A 22,477-nucleotide genomic window follows, 5' to 3' on the forward strand; every position below is an offset into this window, starting at 1 on the left:
TTCCATGCATCAGACTCACGATCACACTCAAATCTAGAAAAAGCCTCATGCCATAGTCAATCTTCAGTCTGATCTTGAAGCAAAGTTTATAAAATGCCATTTACAATAAATTCAAGTTTTCTGTGTTAATCTGCCGAAGTTTTGATTAAAAACATGGCTTTAGCTAATAAGAGTCAGGTGCTACTGGTTCATCAGGTGCAACTGCATCCTATTTTATCTTTGCTTCTATTTTCATCAGAAACAGGTCCACTGATGTTATTGGGTTTAAAATGGCAGAGCCGAGGTGTAAATATTTCCTTACAGAAATATTTACAGGTTATTTCCCGTTTCAATCCAATAAATTTTCAGACACCAGCTCATCATTATTGTGAAGCAGATTGTGACGCATTCTTTGTCTTGAACCACAAATTTTTCTCATTTTTGCTGTTCCCATTCCCTCCTCCAACTCCTGGGGGACTGAGGTGGGTGAAGGTGTGAGCGAGTGGCTGGTGGGTACCCAATTACTGGCCACAGTACAGAACAAATATATATATATATATAAGGTCACACAAAGGATTTCACCAGAGTTGGTGAAAAGATCAAGCTTTTTGTAAGTTCTTTAACTTGACTTAATGATCTTAAATATGTCTATCAGCTGACAGTTAATAAATAACATCATAAGCAGACATAGAGATCTCTAAAAGAAGTGATTGAACTGATGTGAGTGGAAGAAATCTATTCACAGCCGCTGTGAAAAGCTGACTGAAGCAGCTTAAACCTCCCACCCAACAGCTCAAGACAGCACCAGGTCAGGCTCTTCACTCATTCTGCCCTTCGACATGCAAACTCCAAAAGGAAGGAGAAACAACAGGGCTGGTTTTGCAGGGAAAGTGCTCAGTGGGGTGCAGACTATTGGAGACAGAATCTGAATTCCCTGTTGAATCAGAGGTATAGATTCATACTAGCCTACAATTTCCTATCATTTATGTATAGCACATAACTGCTTCAACGTCCCTCTTTGATTGCCTCCTGAAAAGTGAGTGGGTAATTTCACACTTGCTCTTCAATATTAGGTTTATTATATCAAGTTTTATCTTAAAGTATACTTTGAGAACTGTTATATATTTCAGAAGAACAGGGATTTATAACAGAGCTAGTAGCAGGCCTTTATTACAGAGGTGATAGGAGTTACCATCTGAGAATAATAGAGGCTTTTTCACAGTGTAATTGGCATTGGTTATCTTCTATCCATGTGCACTCTTGCTTATCAGTACAGATGCCCTGGAAAAATGGTTTTATGAAGTGTTTTTGAACAGTACTGTAACTTTTTTTGTGGTAAAAGAAAATTGATTATCAGCTACAATGAAATCAGATCAGCCATAAAAGTTAATCATGGATCTATCTCTGGTATAGGAGTCATGGAAAGTCAAGAATTTTAGCTCATGAAAGGAGACAGGCAAGCTTCTAGCTTAAAGCAAAAAACAGAAAACCAAACCAATCAAAATCCCAAAAAAAGCCAACCCAAAAAAACCCAAACAACAACATCAAAAAGCCAAACCCAACATCAAAAATCCCACCTCAAGTTCCCCAGAATTAAAGAAGATGTAAGAAAAGAAAACAAAATGCTCCAAAAGAGCAGGGTGATGCTAGTGGATCAAAAGGATCCAGCAAGATGAAGAGCACTAATAGCTCTTGTTCATCTCTTGTGGCCATGGTAGGTTCTCAATTCAGTTAAGACAAGCCTTAGCTATGCCATTTCCCTGAAGTGTGTGGATGCAGCTAATGCCAACAGGGCCAAAGAGATGATTAAAGGGATGAGGAAAGGAAGCGATGTCATGCTTTCCAAGGAAGGAAAGGATCAAGGCAGATGTAACTTACTCCAGTTCTTAACAACACATTCCTACAAATAGAAAGCAATACTGAAGCTATTATTGACACCACTCAGGCATGAAAAGGTGTTAAAAGTAATGAACACATAAGAATGAGGTAAAGCAGGGTATAATGAGTATCAGGCATTTCAGCTAGTCATGAAACAGGGATAATGTGTGTTCTGCAAACTATCCATCAAACCTACCCTACATTATTCCACCAGACAGATTAAATGGCTGATCTCTGCATTTAAAATTGCCAGATATCCAAGAACTTAAGAAGACCCAGCTCAGTTTTTACGAAGAGCCTGGGCCTAGTATTAGCGAATATTACTACCTACTTTTATTCTGACAAAATGCCAGTTTGCATGGCTTGAAACATGAAAATGAGAGAAAGACTGTGTGCAGAGGGCTAGGCAAGGAAAGGCAAATCATAGTATAAGAGGTGTATATGTGTTTTAAACAAACTGAGACAGTGGCATAAGAGCTAAAAGAAGCTCACATGAAAACAGAAAAGATAAGCATTGTGAGGGGTGGCATACCTGGAGAGAATTATGCAGTAATTTTTAAAATTAATGTTTAAAGCATAACCATTTGGAGTGAGTTTACAGCTCTTCATGATTTATCAGACAACCACAACACTATCTAAGCAAAAATTAAAGGAAGATTTGGGTCAAATGATACATATTAGTTAAAACTTGTATTATGACGGATCCTTGGTCACTAAAACAAAAATTTTAGTGTAAATCAAACAGGTGTCCTAATAATGTAGTTGTTTTAGCTTATTAAGTACAGTGTATAGACTCAACTTCTGCTTGCACATCAGCAGCACAGACTCTGTATTGCAGAAAGGAAACAGCGAGTGGGTGATTTCATTTGTAACATGGTTAAGTAAGATCTGCAAACTTGGGCCAGATGATACTAATCTATAATCCAGCTCTATCATGCATGCTGCCTGTTAAAAATCACTTCATTTGCATATAGCAGGTATTCCGTTGCAGGAAAAACATGGAACACAGTGTAAATGAAAGTAACACAACTATGATTCATCTTGACCAAAAGGACTGCAATCTAAACAGCTTCCTGGGATATCACCCCAAAATGGATGAACTCCAAGATCTGATAATAAATAACATACACCCTTGGAGCTTTGCTCAGTGCCAAACTTTGTATCCCTTAGGAGAAACAGTTGTGTGCTATAAGCACTCAAAATGTTTCTGACATTTAGTTTAATGGAATTATTTTGCTTCCAATCAGCTCAGGAATATTCTGCTCTTAAATTGACTGCTAATTCCTAATGCAAGACTACTATCCATCCATACTCTGTTATATAAACTACTCCTTGATTTGAAAGTCATTCTCTTTCTCCACCAAAGGTGCCAGAAACTGGTGCAGGTTTCTTTTGTTCAATTAAAAATGACATTAGGATTTTTTTAATACTCTTTCTACCCTAAAAGTCCCATTCTGTACTATAGTGAAACTCTTCAACAAATTCATGAACATAACCAGCTAATACCTTCTAAGCTTTGCCTGATTTATCTTCCTCTTATGCTTCACCCTCTTGATTCTGAGGTGTTCAATTCACACTATTTTCAAGAAACTACTTTTCCTGTATTTCTTTATAATTTTGTAAATTAGCCTCTGGCTATGAAATTTTCATTTCTGAAAGTTAATAGATATGTCTTCACCTCCTATATACTATATCAGTAGCTTTTTTCTTTTCTTTTCTTTTTTTTTTTTTCTGGAAAGAAAGAGAATGAGAGAGAGAGAAAGAGAGGAAAAGACAAACCTCCTATTTAAAGGGCTTAATATTTTTCTAAGTTGTTTATATTTGTGTAAATAATTGAAGTCATCATCAGATTTGTAGATTGACTTTCACTACATCCCCAACCTTATGGTTTCAAGAAGAAGTCAGCACTTTAAGACAAATGATCCAGTAGTAATTAAGGCAAATTAAATCCCAAGCCAGATATTTGGAGTGCTCAGTCACCATACTAAGAGTATTACTGGCTTTAAGACACTGAAAGTTCATCTATGCTACTTTTCCTGCCACGGCACGGCCTTTTATCATGCTTTAAAAGAAACTTGGTAAATTCATATTTGTGCACAACTGCTTTCAATCTTCAATGATGGTACAGTACTATAAGACACTAGTTTAAAAAATGTTTTTTTAAGCAGCAGGCGGTTTAGCATCATCCCTGTGTCCAATTTTGATATGATTTATTCTCGTACAACAGTTCTGGTATTTTAAATAAATTCCTCACAGAGATAATTTCTGGATCACTGTTTTTCACATCAGTTGTAACAGCATCCACGGTTCACAAAACAGGTGTTTTCCTTTAGATTGGGAAGAGGTACCTGCAAAATTATATAGGAAAGAAGCTAGGCTGGAAGTATTTTTACCTTAACAACACGTATGTTGAATACCTTAACAATTTGAAATCAATCCCTGGATGTCTCCTTCTGTGTCACCTTGCAGAATACGTTTCTTTTTGAAAACGGTCTTGAGTTTCTTAGAGGACATTCCAGATGTGAGTTACACCTCTGTGCCGGGGATGCATGGAAGAGATCTTAAATCGCATTTCTGGGGAATGAACATACCTCAGTGCTAAAGCACCCCAGTTCACAGTTCTGATTGTAGCAACAAACTCTCAGGATAGAGGTCTCTATCTTTAAAGCACCATTTTCTTGTGCAACACCCTGCTTGCAGTTTTTGTAGAAAAATGTGGGTGAAATTTGATGCTTTTACTTTTTGCTAAGTGACTGCTATAAAAAAAAGTTTTCAATTAACAGCTTATAGGCTGCCAAGCCTTTATCTTCTTGATAGCACTTAGGTTAATGACAGGTTAATCTTCCTAAGACAGATCTGACACCTCTTTTTAAGGAAATCAGAAAACAAATAAAATTCTAATCAGTTCACACGTGGCCACATAATTCCTCACTGCATCTTGCTGTTAATATGAACAGGAATTATTTTATCAGGTTAAACCAATATTTAATGTAATCTTCAGCAGAAGTCAACAACAGGGGAAAGCAAATAAACCAGAAAGCAATTAAGATGCTAATACTCAATAAATTTGCAGTGAAAGGAGGAAGAATGGGCTATGGGGGCATACCTTTTTTCCCAGACTTTTTGAGTGATCAATGTGCATCCTGAAGCATGAAGACTGACAGCATCAATAAGTTTTTATCCCAGCCAGTTTAACTAAAAGCATTACTCATGCCATGCCTTATAATTTAGACTTGTACTAACATACAGCTTTATTTACTGCTTTCTGACATTCTATTTATTCTAGCAAAACACAGGAATGTTGGGCAAGTTGAATTATAGGAGCCATAACACCACATTATTTTCCCAGTTTTGTATACGTTAACATTCTGAATGAAATCTGTAGTGCTAGAGGCCTGATGTCTATCCAAGGCAAAGCCATTTATTTAGTTCACACATACACCCTTCCCCCACCTTTAATATTTGAAGATATATGTGGGGGTGGAATTTTCAGCCATCTGAAACAAAAGTGATTCTATCTTTTTGACACTTGAGGGAATGTGAAAACAACTTAATTAAAGAAAAGTTAGTTTTTTGTTCTGAATAAAAAATGGTAAAAATGTACTGTGAGCTAATTGTCTGAAAAATGGTTTGGGTGCTACTTTAGTGGAAAAACATAAATATGAACAAACCTTCACAGAAACAATGCAATTAGTCCTCTTGTCAAAAGCATGACCTATAGTATCACAGTGTAAGAGGCTATTGTCAAATCTGAGAAGGTTTAATCCTGAGTTGATCCAATCACTGTAATAAAATTACCATCAGAGAAGAGAAGCTTCATCATCATTCGTGAGCTAAAAGATGTGTAGAAATATTTGTGGTTCAGCATACCAACATCCTTTTCCAAAGCACTTGCTAACTATACTGTATATACCAAACACATGCTCCTAAACCTGGTATTTCACACAGCCATGTCAAGGACAATTAAAAAATCAGTGTCTTGCTCTGAACTGGCGACTGGTTTCAGAACGAAGATGTTAAAACCTGTAGTAGGTACTTATAATTACAAGGAAACTTTCCACTAAGACATGAAATACGGTAAAATTTAATCAGCATATTTACAATTCTTAAATCAGCATGCAGGATAAAGGTATTAGGAGAGCAACTTTTAAAAAGACAGACCAACTTGAGGGAAAAATAATAATGATTCCTTGAATGACCACTGTGATAAAAGCAGCAACAGCTAACCATGGATTTGTGTTTTGTTGTGCAGTAAATGTGAGTCAAACATGAAGAGATACATGAAAATAGGTGTTTAACAACAGTCGGAGTACACACTGATTGCTGGCTTTGAGATTCTTCCAGGGAAGTGAGTACCCATTGCAATGCTAAGTATGCTATAATTTATGCATTAAAACCTAACCTAACCAGCTTAATATAAAATGTGTTAGTTCTCCCTAGAAAGTCAAATCCCTCTTACAGAGTACAGAAGTTTTTGTAACTGCACCAGATCAGCTCTTTGCTTGATCTGTTTTTTTGAGTCTTCCCTGTGTGGTATTTAATAGAACAGATTTTGTTTTTTTTTTTAACTATGTCTCCTTTTCCATATGCCTCTCTCTGTCATATGACAAAGGGAAAACTTGTATTTCAGTGACTGTCTAGCCTGTGCACACAAATGCAGATTCCCCTGAGTAAAATCAATGGTTCCTTAATTATTTAAAAATTGCCTCAGAACCTGAAATAAGGTTTCTCATGTTGTCGGAAAGGAAAACAAAATCATTTACTATATACACTCCAACAGCATTTTAAGGCCAGGGGTTTTTTTTCTGCAAGAACCCTTTTAAAAATACCGAGAGCAATTCCTCCTTCAAGAAACCCAGTATTCAACGTGTCTAAAGCAAGCAGGATTCAGTACTACCCCCTCACATCAGCCTCAACCCTATGACAAACACCTGTTGGAGGTTTGTCTTGCCTTAATTTCTTGGTATTTAGCCCACAGAGCTTTAGTGAAGCAACTGCTTGCTACCACAGTGGCACAGCAGCTGGTCCCAAGAGAGCCCACAGGCAGCTGCGTAAAAACCCAACCCCATGTCAGGAGACAGCCGTGGCTGCAGGGTGGGCACCCGTGGTATTGTCACCCAGGCTTCCCAGGAGATGTATGCATCAGCTCTCACACAGAGGTGACAGGGCTCACAAAGAAAGAACAAGTATTTACTTCAAATTAGGTCTGGCAAATCACTTCTGACGGTATTTTCACAGCCTTTAATGCTTCTGAAAGCGCATTTGAAATCTCTTGGTTACAAAAGAAACACTTTGCAAACACACAGCTAGACCTAAGGTGGGGAATGAGGGACTGCAGTACTGTACCTCGGGAGCATGGGGATGAGCCCCATGGTTCAAAAAGAAAATATAGTATGCTCATCATACAGATGATCTAGTTTTCTTCGGAGATGGAAGTCTCTCTCCTGAAATATAGCACATTTAAGAGCTTGCTTTTTTGCTTGTGGCCCTTTTTTTTCTAAAGTTCTCAGGGCACAGAAACATCAGAACTGATTCCTCAGTATGACCATCCTTAGAGAAAGGATGAGGCCAGCTATGCTGAAACCTGCACCGCTTCTGCTTTGGTTAGTCTACTTAAGAATTGTCTCTGATTTTACAGAGTAACTCATGAATAAGCATAAAGTTTGACCTTTTCTAGTTTCCTGCCAACACTAAATGGGTTTCCCATCAGGTAGACTGTCCCTGTGAGACACAATCTGACTTTTTCTGGGGACAAGTTTCTATTTTGCACAACGTAAAGCCAAAAGCTGACTGTGTGCCTGGAGTATTTTCATTTTTATTCTAGCACTATTTTGTAGGTGTTTGTCAGAAAGCATGAAAGCAAACAGTGAAATACATTTGCTCCTGTGGCTCTGCTTCCTCCAGAATGAAAAGCTTGCTGTTTGTGGTCCTAATGAAAATACCCTCTAGGAAAAAGGTGAGTGAAATTTAGGCACCTAATTATATATGCCTGTCATTGAATGGTAAGAGCTCACTGTGTGACTGTTCAAAAGGTTAGCGACTGACATTTTAAGTTAATGCTCAGATTCAGCATGCCCCCTGATGCAGCAGCACAAAGAAACAACTACAGAAATAAGCTGCAACCCCCCCACACCCCTTTCAAAATGAATTCTGATTACCCTTACTAGCATATGGCAAAAAAAGGTCACTTCATCTGTGGACACCTGCATTTTCAGAGATCGTGCATCCTGGATATGTTCTGGTGACATCACACCACCTCTCCCTGCTCCCATGCAGGGCAACTATACAGACTGCACTCATAGCATTTCCTGAGTGTTACCAACCACCTGAACTCTCCATTTTCTGCTTTTAGGAAACTCAAGAAATGAGAATATGAGATGAGATGTCCATTCAGTTTTTGCTTCTCAAAGGTCTTGAGGTTGTTTTTTAACTAGACTTTCCAGAAGACTGCAAGACAAGCAGAATGCAAATTTATTAAATAAACCTATTTATCAAAAATGAGAATAGTATTATGTTTTAATATGAGCAGTTCGCTTAATACATTTTCATCCATCACACTAGCTCAAAATCTAAATTGTAGCTCACCTTGGAATTTTTTAAGAGCTATTCTGTATACATTTTCAACACTCGGAAAACATGTTACATGCAGGACCTATTTGCATAATATTCTTTGCACAAAGAATACTGGCTTTGTAAAAGTGGTCACTCAGCATAAAATTATATTTGGACCTTTCTGATAGAATATATGGATATATCAATTTCCTAACTGTGAGACTGAAATACTACAGGTAAGTTGGTGACTTACTTTAGCCCAAGAGCCCACCTCACCACCTATTCTGTTCCCAGAAGTGCTATAAGGAAATGCTAAAGGAGAACAGGAACAGGGCAAGCCATATGTGATACTTCTGCAACAGCTTTCAGGTACTTTTGGCTGAATTTTTTTTACATGAAATTTTTGTACATTTCCTTATAAAACTAAAGTATGTTTATGCATGAAAACAAACACAAATTTTCAAAAATATGAAAGCATTTATACTTCCTTTCTGGAAAAAAAGAATGTGTAACAATTACTATTGTCTCTTTTTTTTTTTTTTTTTTTAAATAAATGTTTGTATTGCATTTGGAATATCGTACATCCCTTCTCTTCATTGTGCTATCACTACATTTTAGGAATTCATTTATTATTCTTTGATAGGTGACTTAAGGTCAAGAACATCCAAAAAGAGCTTAACCCCTCTTCACCTGAAAATCCTCAAAAGATTCTGTAGTTCAAGTGAGAATTTTGAAAAAATGGATGCTAGTGAAAGCAATTATGCTTTACTTGAAAAGCTGAGAATAAAGAGGTAGTATAAAGCCACCATGGTAAAATTTGTCACATTTTTCAACATTCCTTCAGATCCATGCGCAGCTGAAATGTTATTCCATATTCATTTGTACTGTGAAAAGAACATTTATCTTACCTGCAAGAGTCCTTTGAAGGTACTACCACCAAGATAAAGGCAAATTCAGAGGATGTAGTTATATTTAGATTTTTCAAGAGCATTTGGCAAGGGATTTCAATCAAAGAAGGTACAATAGAATATGGAATAAAAAAGCTGTCTGAGGAACAAAAAGAAAAGCTTCAGAACTGGCAGCTTTTCAGTTTGGCAGAAGGATTCCAATGGCTGCACTGTTTCCACTGTCTGGAAGGGCAGTTTGAGGAGCTAGCTGGAGGATGCCCTCAGACTGGAAAGCCAATAGTTTAGATAAATATGGGATGTTATAAGAAACAATTAGTCAGAATGGCAGTGACATAAGTGTATCAAATTAAATTTCAAAGTAAAGCTTCAGCATTTCTGTGTTTGCTGGTGCACAGTGACTTATGAAATCTTTATTTGCTTAATTTCTGGACCATCAGTGAATTCCTATATTCTATATATTCTAAACTCTTAGGTTTACTAAATTTTTGTCTCATATTCCTTCTGTGAGAACTATCAACTTGGCACAAATGAAGCAGGGTTAAGTAAGAATAGCAAGCATTGGGCTAAAGAGAACATCGAGATTATGCTACAAGGTGATTAAATACCAAGATATAGAGAATATATATAACAAAACCAAGCATAACCAATGCTGTAATAGACAAGCTTCAGAAAAAAAAGAGAACTAGATGAAGACAAGAGTAATCCAATTGGTGAGAAGGAACATTACCAAAAGAAATTTTAAGAAAATAATACTAAGAACAGAAGAGGTGTGCTAAAAGAGAAATTCTAAGTCACGAAGAACTCAACTTGTAAACTAATTTAGTGGTAATTTCTGGTCAATTTATCAACTATGTAGGGAGATGTAATCTATTCTAGAAAAGAAAGAAAGTAGAAACTTTGATGTTTGATATTAGGGAACTTGTGTGTAAATCCCTAGAGAAGAAAAGAAAATGGATCAAAAATACAGATGAGTTGAAGGGATAAAAGTGAAGAGTATTACCAGCTTTCAAAGAACATCATAAGAGGTGGGGTTGATACACTTTCCTGTAGTTGAAGTGATTTCAGTTTTTCTATTAGAAACAGATTCAAAAAAATCCACACAACTACTGACCAACCTTGTGTGAGCATTTTCTGGCTGACAACTTTTGCAAGACTTGAGATATGTCCAAGCATCTGATTCTTATATAAACTGTGGTCAGAAATCCTTAATAAACCAAACAGATATTGCCCAGAGCACAGTGGTAAAACCCTAAAGAAAACTAACTTCCCTGAAATGTAGTGAGTTGAATGGAAAGTCTGATGAAGCAACATGGATGTCACTACACCACAGATGTCACTAAAGAACTCATGGGCTATGAAACCAGGACAGGCAAAAATGGATAATCTGAAAAATCAGAGTCAGCCAAAGGTGCAGTAAACAGTGAGGCAGAGAAGAGACTCCATGACTTAGAAAAAACCCCTGATCTTCTGAAGTGATACATAATGATGTGAATGGAGTTGGGAAAGAAAATGAGTGTGAGAAGACATCACGCACTGCAGAACACCTGCAAATGGTGAGAGATGGAAGGATGGTGCACTCTTTAATTCCCACTTCCTCAAGGAGCTGGAAAGAAAGAAAGCATTTAGAAATACTGTGCAAAATCCATCTACTTCAACTATCACGTGTTCACAATGATAAAGCACAAAGTAGCCCCAGTAATGGAATAGGGCTCTTGAAAACAGAGTGCTTACCACTCTGGAAACTCTAGGCTGGAGAAGTCACACTTTCTGAAGGAAGTTCCACAAAGCTTGCTGGGATGCCAGAGACCCACACTCATGGAGCAGTAGCCCTGTACAGCTGAAGAGCAGATCGTCCCACGGCAAAACCTAAATGCTGCAGCATGCTCCAGCTGCTGGGATGGGGCAGAAGGGTATGTGTGACACTGCACAGCCTGTGAGCAAACAGCACAATGGACATGCAAGAACTGATTTCATAAGAATTACAGAAATCAGCTTAATATACACTTTTGAGGCTACAAAGACAAAACATGAAACAATTTCCTGTCCTTTTATTGCTACATAGCAAAGGGTAGGAATTACGTGAGACACTGTATTTTCATCTCTGATTTTTAATAACAACTCTGTCAAGCCTCTTCTCTGAAAATAGTGGAATAATTTGAAAAAGAGCATAATGTGACAGAAAGATGGAATGAGATAGTCTAAAAATGAACATGCTAAGTAATTTTTAGAACTGTGCTACCACTGCAAATTTAGTCGATAAGGAAAATTTCAAATATTAAGACGGCAATCAGACATTAAATATATCCAGAGAAAGTCTTATGATTTCTTTTCCCCTCAAGACAAGACAGATTTGGAAATCAGGATGAAAAGAATGGTATTACGTATCACACAGTGATAACTTGACCAAACAGTAATTTTCTGTTCCTTAAATATGGCAGAAACAAGCAGATGTCCTTATTATTATGTTTGTTTCTGAGAAGAACTTTGTCATCTGAAGAAGCACTGTACTATACAGTTTTGTGATGCAAATTCCTGTGAACAGCAGATGTTTATTTACCCCCTGCCCCTTGATCTAATTCAAGCAAGATTTCTCCTTGGAAACCAAATGCTGGGCTTAGGCTCAAGATCCTGAAGGACATACTTGCATTTGCACTCCTTTTGACCACTGTTTCCATAGACTAGGGAAGGCAATTCCTTAACAGCATTTAGCAAACAACTTGGCTGTAAACTACTAATATATCTTGTTCCTAACAACCTACATTCCTAAACTTATTACTACTTTAAAGCAAACATTGATTTCTATATTTCAGGTTTAGGAGGAAGAAGGTCTACATCTTTCAAACTGGTCAACCTCTGTTTCATTCCTAGGAAACTTGGTGTCTGGCAAACATTATAAATATTTCAAGAGTTATTAGTGTCTACATTGCACTTGGATAAGAGATTAGAGCAGCTGATTCCAGGTTCCTAATGCCTATCTGAAAAACCCTGAGTTAAGAGAAACTTCAAAAAACACTCCTACCCTAAATGTTAGCATCATTGTTTTAATGCCTGTATGGTCAGAATATTTTATGTGAAAAACGGGCTGATTTAGAGATTTTTTAAAATTTTTTTTTAAATTATTTTTTATAAAGTGTGTTCAATTAAATAACCTTTAACTAGGCAATGGTAACCCAGTAGCTGCCACGGGACAAGTACCATGTGGCCCATAATCCCTTTAACCACGCTGCTTTTTTATCTGTTCTTCCCAAGCGATAGGGAGGGAAGGGAGCCCAGAAAACAAACAAAAAATTCCAGTGTTCAGTTCTCAAATCCGAACTGAGTTCACCAGAACTTTTCAAAGACTAACCACTGATGACTCGAAAGCTGGATAATCTTCAAGTAACAGCACACCTGGGACTGCAGATTTTCCAGTGGCTTTTGATGTCTCTCAATTGACTCTCATAAGATGATTCTTTTTGTCATTTGACAAATGTAGTAGTTTATTCAAAGTGCTCAGAGGAATAGAGGATAAGCACCCTGGTCTATCACACCTACAGTATAGAGCAAATCAATACATGAGAAAGAAGCAGCAAGAGAAGAATATTATGTGCTATCATTATCTTGCATTACCTGGCAAGAAGTTATCTTTAAGATTTAAGGTACAGGACTATTCTCATACAGTGCCATTCTCCGGAGCGACTAGAAGAAAGGCTTTGTTTTATACAATAGATCCTTCTCTGAATGCACTCCACATCATTCCTGTTAACATCAAATGACAAAATAGGCATTTTTAATTTTAGCTGTCAGGAAGCATATGCTGCTTAGAGACAGACACTGGATGTATACTAGCACTGCTTACTAGATCTGAAAAAAAGTCTAGTTGTTAACTGCACTAAAGGCAGGTAAAATCCACTTTATTGTGAAGACTGTGCTAAAATCATACAAGCAGAAGAGAGTACCAATGGGAAGAATCTGGCTGAGCATCACATGGACAGCAGCATTTCCTTGTCACTTAGTTTCTATTAGTAGAGGAACCAGAAGCAAGGCTTCATTTGAAGTTTTGTTTGCAAAGTTAATTTTCAGACTAGAACTTTGCATGCAGGTCCCCCACAAGATGAAAATGGTCCCCAGCTCTCTCCATGGAATGAAATTGGGATGTGTGTCTCCACTGCTTCACACACAGAACAGTTTTATAACATCCCACTAAGCTGCCTGGCTCTCAGTCACATATCCATTTGCCCTCACTAGGATGAGGCCCTGGGAACTGAAACCATGAGCATGAGAGAAAGAGTGGGGTGACTCAAATATTTAACTTCACTATTAGGCTGGGTCCAATAGGAACATACATACCATCAATGTTTGGTGTATCTTTGCAGAGATGGAACAAAACCATGCCCTATTATTAGGTCTTGAGAGTGAACTTATCCTAGGAAACTTGCTGTCAGCTGTGGCTTGCAAAAAGATGCTATGTGTTCTATTCTCTATAGCTACATACATATGTGTATAACAGTATATTTACACAATAACAGAGCAAATCATAAACACAAAAAGTAATTCAGCATTTATTTTCTAGAGGTACTTTTACTTGATGTGATTTATTACTGTAGCAGCACTGAAGGTAGCTAATGGAAGAATAACTACATCAAAAGGACTCAAATGATGAACTGAAAGACTAGTTTCCTCCCAAGCCCTGGGGATAAGTCCTTAGATCCCTTCTTTTCTACACCAGAGGAACATGTTTGAGCTCTCAATATAAGACATAGATTGGGGGCAACCAGAGAAAGTAGTTACCAAATTATGGTAAATGTGAGACCTGATGTCTAACCCTGTGCCCCATTTTTGATTTCTTCTGGATACTTAACCGCATTCTTCATGACTAATCATTTATTGGAACTGGCATTAATTCAACATATCAAGACAATAGCAAGTAAACGTTTCTCGTTAAAAACAACAGCAAATCTTCAGACTAGCTCATCACAGAGGGGCTTGATTTTCATATTTCCTGAATTACCTCCACATCCCAGAATGGGTAACATTCAGGGTAGATGAAGTGCCTTGACTTGAAATGTGAGAGATGATAGCCCATCCACAGTAGGAATGACTGAAACCTGCTGTCAGCCTTCTCATTGAAAAGTCAGGAACTGGGATCATAAATCCTTCAAGGAGAGAAAATATGGTACCATAGAAATGACATGACATATAAAAAACTAGCTGAAGTAGTTCCAAAATGTTTCCAAGAGTGATGTCCCTAACTGGGATCACATTACTAAGGAAGACAACATATATAACATCATAGCTGGTGTAGAGTAGCCCTGTCAGAGACTGAAACAGTTAATGATTTACACATTCTGAGATCACCAAAGACTTTTGCAAACTGAAAAGAAGCAGCTGCTCATCCAGCAAAGCCCACTCCTCCCTGAATACTGCCAAAGGACCTTCAGATCAGATAAGTGGGTGCCATTGTCCAGCCATCCTTGGTGTAGATGCCTACCTGAGGAAAGGAAGAGGCTAAGAAGAGACAAGACCTGCAAGTCGGGAAAATCCCTTTTCTCACGCCAATGTCCTCATCTAGCCTGGGCTATGCATCTCAAATGTTGGACCATTACTGATGCTGGCAAAACAGGCAGCTCAAACTGCCTCTGACACCATCCTTTGTAAAACTCCCCTCCCTGGGGAGGTACAAGGCGTTCCCACCTGACCTGGAAGTGTATAATAACTCATAACATCTCTAATATTGGGGGTGGGGGCTTCCCCCAGCCCCAGTGGACCAAGACCACCACTTCAACCAACAAACATAGAAGCTGCAACTATCAAGTTTCATCACTGCATGGAGTGGGTGGTGACTATATACTTCTTTCCACCCTTATCCTTTCTTTCCTTTTCTCTCCCTTATGCATTTCCTTAAGTGTTGCCTTTATGCTTTATTGCTATAGATACTATGCTTTAACAATGCTTTATTGTCATAGATGCTTTAATACTACTATGCTTTAATAGTGTTATATTGCTATGCTTTAATATACAGATGCTTCAGTATTAACAATGCCATATTGCATAGATGCTCTAATATTGCCATGCTTTAATAGTGCTATATTGCTATGCTCTAACATTGCTTTATTGCTATAGATGCTTTAATATTGCTATGCTTTAGTAGTGCTATATTGCTATGCTTTAATGTTGCTATATTGCTGTATAGATGATAACATACATATAGATGTTGTTTTGCTGTAGAATGATAACACCCAAAATGGCAACATACCTTTTTACCTTGGAAACAAAATTGTTCTAAAATAAACCCTACATATATAGGTTTACAAACACCAGTTATTTAGTGTTGTTTCACTCTAATCCACCCCAGGGGATTTATTAATAAGAACCTGGGTTACCGTCCCCTTTCTGGGGCGGGTTGCAACAAGCCCTGGCATCCAGTACACACTGTATTGCCATGCTAGCAGCAGTGCTGAGTTTGCAAGGCCTCAGGAGAGCAGCTTGTCAAGTATGCTTTTTCTCAGCTTCTTTTGAGCTGCCTGCAATTTCCCAACTTTGCTTTTTGATAGCAATATTTCTAATGACCATGTGTTTATGCCTAATTTACTTTATTTTTGCTCCTCTTTGTACAGGACAATAATAGTTTTTACAGATATTGTTCTGTTGAAGACATGGTATGATAGGAGAGACCTCAGAAAGTGTGAGCAGAGAAGGTGGTCTAGAGACGTGAAGGCGTGAGATGGTAAGAGATGGGTGGTAGGTTGGCATGGAAGGCCCCAGCATTATATATAACTCACTGATGGTCAGTTGAAGAAATGCAGACTCAGAGCTGAGCAAAACCTCATTTAGAGGTACAAAGAGAACAGAGAACAAGTATCCAACTTGTGTGAAATACAACTTATATAGGAAATTCTGTTGCACCATGAACTAATCAGTAAAGAGTAAGCAAGGAGTTTGACACATTAACAAACAGAGAAGTATTACCTCAAGAAGCTCCTAAGATGAGAAGGGAGAAATCAACAATATATTCCTCATGGGTGAAGATTTGAGCTGCATGATTCCCTCTTCTTTCCGGAACCTTCAATGCTAAGACCCCAAAGGGCATTGGAAGACAGAGCATAATATCAGAAAAAGTAGTAGATACTAGGAAGTATGTGTATGACGACTCTATCTTATTACACTTTTCCTTTAAAGTACTTCTTCTTTTTCCATAATGACTTCATGTGGGGTAAATAAATATTATTTAATTTGACTTTTAAGATTCCATTTGGACTTATATTCTTGGCATTACACATAACATGTTTCTTCTTTTGCCCTTAAAAAAAATGTAAGGGTAATGATATGTAGATACAATTATGCTTACAGAGGCCATTCCGTGACAGCATTTTGCATAATCAATATGTTTTATTCAAAACAATAATAATTTCCTTCCTTCACCCATCCAAATTTAAAAACAAAACAAAACCAGTCAACCATGTGATTTGTCTTTCCTGGTGCAGTTTCTGTGAGTTCATTGATATTTAGCAGTGTTTGAATGTTTACACTCTTTTGCTTCCTACTTTGTCCAAAACTAAGTTAATTTGTTCCTGTGTAGGGCCTGTAGTGTGACTTAAGCAGTAATAAAGTAAGCAGAATATTTTCTAAATGTTGCTTTCTGTGTGACAGAAATCAATATTTTTCTAATTATCAGTCCAATACCTTAAAGATACTTAAATGACTAACAGTAAACTACTGTCAAAGTGTCATATTGCAATTCACATTGCTGGCTTTCATTTGCATTTTACTGAACGCCAATACTTTCAGTGTCAAAGAAGTTCTCAGGAATGCACAAAGAATTGTCCTACTTTTGTGGAAGAAGCAACTCTAGATGGCTTCAGCCCTGGCTAACTTCTTATTTCACTGGATTTGCCCTGGAAGGTGATCAGTTACATTTGAATTGAAGTGCCCTAAGGAAGTTAGAGAGATATTAAATTTTAGGACCTTTTATTTATTTATTCAAGTCATCATGTCTTTCCAAATCTGAAAATGAGTACCTTGCATGCTGTTTGGAAGTGGCACAGAACGAGGTTCTGATGATCTAAGGCAAATTTTGGCGAGCCCTATTCACTGAATGTTTATCAATAGATTTCCTGTGTCACAGCGGAGACCTATCTGGCACTAATCCAGGCTGAGCATTAAGTGTAAATGCAAATGAAATTTTCAGTTCTGCTGTAACAATTTTGCAATCTTCAGTATATGCATATATACGTATCTAATGGATAAAGAAAATTTGATATTTCTCACTCTACACTGAAGTAGAGGAACATATCTGAGATAGAGACATTTAAAATTTCATACACTGTCTGTGTCTTTTTCCTTTGTAACTGTAAAGGCAATTGAAATGTCACATTCTTCACTCTTACTGTTATTACAGTAGTCTCCTTCATGAAAACAGATAATTTAATCAAGAAAATACTGTATTTCAGAGACACTGAGGGGAAAAAATGCCTACCTTGTTCCAGAGGTTTTCCTTGAAGACACTTATTAAATTTTGATTTGGAACATCTGTCTTCTCAGTTCTTCAGAATGACTTGTGCTGTACTTGTTTAACTGTATTATGATAAATTGAGACATGGGATTAGTTTCCTATTAGAAGGGCATTATATTATTTGACTATTCATTATATTCATTCACCTATTATTTGTTTATTATAAAGGGTCCAGGTTTGAATGACCCTGATGCCCAAGGAAGGGTGAGACAACTTTAATGGGACGCACTTCTGTAAAATAGGACTCGTAAAAACGGTTTAAGGAGTTAATTCAAAATGATGGCTAATGCTAGATTTAGATGGTTAGACTTAGATTAAAAAATTTGCCACTATTTATCTTTTTTTGAAGTAATGAGTCCTGGTATGTTACAATGCTCCAAACCACTTCAGCCTCTCTTGTGTGTCTTTGGAAGTGACCAAACAAAAACTGACAATAATGAAATCAGCAAATCAGTCCTTACAAAACGTTGACACAATCTTTAGGCAAAGATGCAAGATGAAGTAAGAGAGCCTTAAGAAATAAAGCATATGTAGAAAGAAGCAAATGAGAGAGCGGCAGTATATTCTCAAAGTGCTGGAAAGAGCAGAGGTAAGGCACTTTATTTTTATGACTTTTTGGGTGTATTACCTTGCTAAATTCTAACTCTGTTTCCCTTTATACAGTTCCAATTATATTGGCTCACCACACTGAGCAACAATGGGGATTTCTGCTGCCTGGCCTCATTAATATTGAGTTGCCTCTGAGGCTTTCACAGACCATTTGTCACCTACAAACTAAACATGTGCCGGAACGAAGCTACCTCCTTTGGGCTTGAGGAAAAAACAAAACCAAACAAAAATCAGCCAGTTATCCTGTGCCTGTGCAACATGTTTGAGTAGTTTCAGAGTTTGCAGTTGAAGAATGTACATATGGGAAACAAATTTTATCTATATCAAGAAGCACACATGGACAGGAGGCTAACTGGAGTAGGTAGTTGCTGGAAAACAGGCCTGAGTGACATAATGGTGCCTTTCAAGGGCTTTTTCCAGTGGCCAAAAAAGCATCAGGACTGTCTCTTTTCAATTAACTACCTATCTGATACAAGGGTTGTAGTGAGATTGATTATTTCATTTCTGCTAAGTCCTCTGAAAATCCCTAAATGCACAGGAAGCATTTTTTTCGTCATTAAACTCTACTAGGTAAGTTGTGAACTCCTGTATACCTATAATTTGAAGACATGCTTTAAGTGCCTGGTCTGTAAATAGAAATGGAGATGTGTGGTTAGTAGAGCCCTCTGAAGAAATGTGTTTCTTTTTTACCTATGAACAGCTTTTTGGCATTTACCTGTTCAAAAGAAGCAGAGGTCCTCAAATACTTTTTAAAATGAAAGCCATTCCCGCCTGCCCAAACTCCAAAATACAGCTGTAAGCAAAAGGAGCTACTTTAGCATCAATTTGTAAAATATGCTCCTAAAAAAGTCCCCAGTGCCATGGGAGCTTTCAAATTACATTTTAACTAAATCATTTTTCCTGAAGCTAAATATATTCTAGTCTCCTATGATGAAAAACAGTGGTAGATCAGGCAAGGTTTCTGAACGCAGATGCATTTAAGTTCCAGAAAACTTTACTGAAGCATTCAAAATACAATTTTAAGGAGTTCTCATCAATTTAATAGGCATGTCGATATCAAAGCAAATAATAATGCAGTCCTCAAAATATGTAAATGCTTTGTATACTTAATTTTAGGGCTTAAATTCTACATATTTGAACTTCAAAAAATTTATATACTTACCCACTAGCATTTAGGTTTGGAAAATAAATTGTTGAGAATCTCAAGATCACAGGGGAAAGGGAAGCTTATTGTCAAAAAAATACAGAGTTGATTGAACTTCCAGAAAATATTTCTCATCCTCTCATTGTGCCCAACAAAACGAACAGAAGAATGAAGAGACAATTTTGTTTTGGTGAAACATGTGGAGCACATAGTAAAGGAAAAATTGATAAGAATAGATGGCACACATAGGTATAACTTGTTTTCTTATTCTAGGTCTGAAGCTCATCGAGAGCTGCTGAAAATTCTACTCTGATCCCAGGTGAATAGACTTGAATGCCCAGTTGTCTGGATGTCATGATCCAGGCAGTTGGGTTCAGCACAAGAAGTCCAAACTGCTGAGCAGCACAGTGGGGTGAAGACAGGCAGAAAATGCTAATGACAGCACACGCTTCCCCTGCAATTACCACCCTTGCTCCTTGCGAATGCAGACCCGGTGGCTCATTAACCTGATCCAGCCCATCTCCTCTTAAAATATTCTCACATTCTGCCTCTCACATCTGACCAGGTTAGCTGCGATCCTCAGTGCATCTTTAGAAATAGGGACTTTTGCTTACTTTTATCCTTTGCCAGAGCCAAATTACCTTTGAGGTGATCCATGCAACTCAGAAACTATCACTAGTTTTCTAAATCCTATAAGCAACAACCAGACAAGCCATAGTACTCCTCCCATAGGTATTTGCAGCCTAAAAGAATCAGTAGCACCTTCTTCTCCGCTCCACATTTCTGTCCCTGATATCAGAGTGTGTGCTTGGCCCAGGTGTCCAGTCTCCCAGAGCAGTTCAGAGTTGTGGAGAAGTTACCAGAAGCTGGTTCTCATGCATTGCACAAGAACACAGGCTTCACAGGATCCCAAAGACCTGAGCTCACTGACTCAGAACAAGTGGTTTGTTTATGTCTAACCACTGGTAAATTAAACACCACAGCAAAAAGAGGCCAACAGAAGGAAAAAGAGAAGGAAAGTTGCACAAAATACTATCAGAAATCAAACTTAACATCTCCCTTCATACAACAGATTACCTGCTTGCTTCAGTTCATGCTTGGGTGACTCCCCATTTTCAAAAATGAGTGATGAAGTAAGCAGGTACCCACTTCAGCTTTTGTGGTTCAAACACTGGAGCACTGGAAGTATTTTATTCCTTCCCCCTTTTTTCTCCAGCTAGTGTTGAGGTCAAGGCAATGACAATTTTTTTTTTCCAGAGTCAAACTAACAGATGAATCTGTACAAAAGGAGAAACATAGTCAGCCAGAGATATAGCCTGGGCTCTGTTTAGTAGGTGGAATCAGAAATATGGAGACTTAAGCCTATCAATATATTTTCAGAGACTTGTGTAATAATAGCAATTGAGAGCTTTTATAGCTACACAAATCTGTCAAACACCACTTCAATGATATTTCAGGAGGGAATTGGGCAAAAAGCTTTTTACAGAGGTTTAGGGAAGTTCTGTCACACCTGATCTATTAGATACTGCTTTTAAGTATTGCAACAGCACCTCTGTGCCTACGGTAGAAGAGGGAGGGCTATCAGGGAAACCTAGGCTGAAATAGAAAAGACAGCAACTCTTCTGAGGCAGACAAAAGCTCCTCCTCAAAAGCACACTTTTGATGCTAGAGTAGAATGAGGAAACTAGACTTGACAAGAAACAGAGTAGGGATATCCAAGAGGTTCAAACAATGGAAAAAAATATTCACTAAAACAGAAGAAAGTTTCTTTTCCAAAGTGACAAATTCATGTTTATATTAAAAAAAATCATGACCTTCAAAACAGAACCTAATTATTCCAGCCACTAGCACAGAGCTGAGGACTTAAACCCTAAACAAAACAGAGTAGCATGTTTTATTTATAAGAAAGCCATACTAAGATTGTTCATTAGTTTCCCTCCTGAGATGTTACGAGACAACTTAGATTTTATTCACACTGCATATATTTGTAATACATACTGGAATTAAGAAATTTTACAGAAAACAGATTACAATTTTTAAAACATTCCTTTTAGTTGGACACATCAAGGGTTTCAGCGAATTTGCATGTATACATAGGCAGGTTTTATTTAAAATTTATATCTTTCTCTATTTGCCTTTCCTTTTTTTCTTTCCCTCCTATTGGCACAGAAATGGCTTGATTTCACTGACACGAAGCATTATAGTGTTGGGGAGGGCATTCTATCTATCATTCTGGTCTTCACCTTTCTTCTCTCTTGGGTGAGAGTACAAATGGGCTGCCCTTTAGGATGACTCAGCTTCAACATCACCCAGCAGCCAGCTGCCCTTTTAGGTTTGTACCTACTTATCCCAGTCCTTCTGCTTCTTAAATTAAACACTGCTTAGGTCAAAAATAAACTGTCTGACCAGCCAATGACCTTGCTTAGATCCCAGTTTAGCTTCTGAATTGCTAATATCCTTCTACACAAAATATGCCTCTTAAGAGGTGTCAGGGCATTTACTGCTCTTTGTCCCTACATATATTCCTAGACAAGGTGACAGCTGCACAGCAAGCACATCAGTTCTCTGGTTACCATTTATGCTCAGCATGGAAAAATTATCTGGAAATTGCCACTGGTACTGTTTTTGACCTGTGCTCTCTCCCTGTGCTTCCCTTCTACTTTACCAAGTATGTTTAATGGATTAGCAATAACATCTAGAGAGAAAAAGCCCAGTAAAACAGTAAAAACAAGAATCAAGGAAACCCTGTTCGTCTGGGCCAAGTGGTTGAGACTTGCTTATTGCTGTGCCCTTCCAATGGGCACAATCAATACATTGAGTGGATGCCACCAAGGGGCTTAATTCCCAGTAAAAGTCTGCTCAGTTTGAGTTGTCCACATTAATTCTAAAGGCACACCCCTCATAACTATTATACCA

At 37.7% G+C, this 22,477-nt stretch overlaps 1 long non-coding RNA gene across 1 annotated transcript in view; it reads right to left on the minus strand.

The window, feature by feature from the left end:
- LOC127467748 (uncharacterized) overlaps positions 1–22,477 on the minus strand; it is a 29,411-nt gene that overhangs the window by 2,322 nt on the left and 4,612 nt on the right. Inside the window, exons 3-4 of the long non-coding RNA XR_007903274.1 lie at positions 19,133–19,210; positions 17,773–17,870 (exon numbers count right to left, since the gene is read on the minus strand). This is a non-coding gene — a long non-coding RNA (uncharacterized LOC127467748). The remainder of the gene's footprint in view (positions 1–17,772; positions 17,871–19,132; positions 19,211–22,477) is intronic.

This window comes from Manacus candei, unplaced genomic scaffold (genome assembly GCF_025592945.1).
Source record: "Manacus candei isolate 608988 ecotype Guabito, Panama unplaced genomic scaffold, ASM2559294v1 h1tg000014l, whole genome shotgun sequence".
Classification (NCBI taxonomy): domain Eukaryota; kingdom Metazoa; phylum Chordata; class Aves; order Passeriformes; family Pipridae; genus Manacus; species Manacus candei.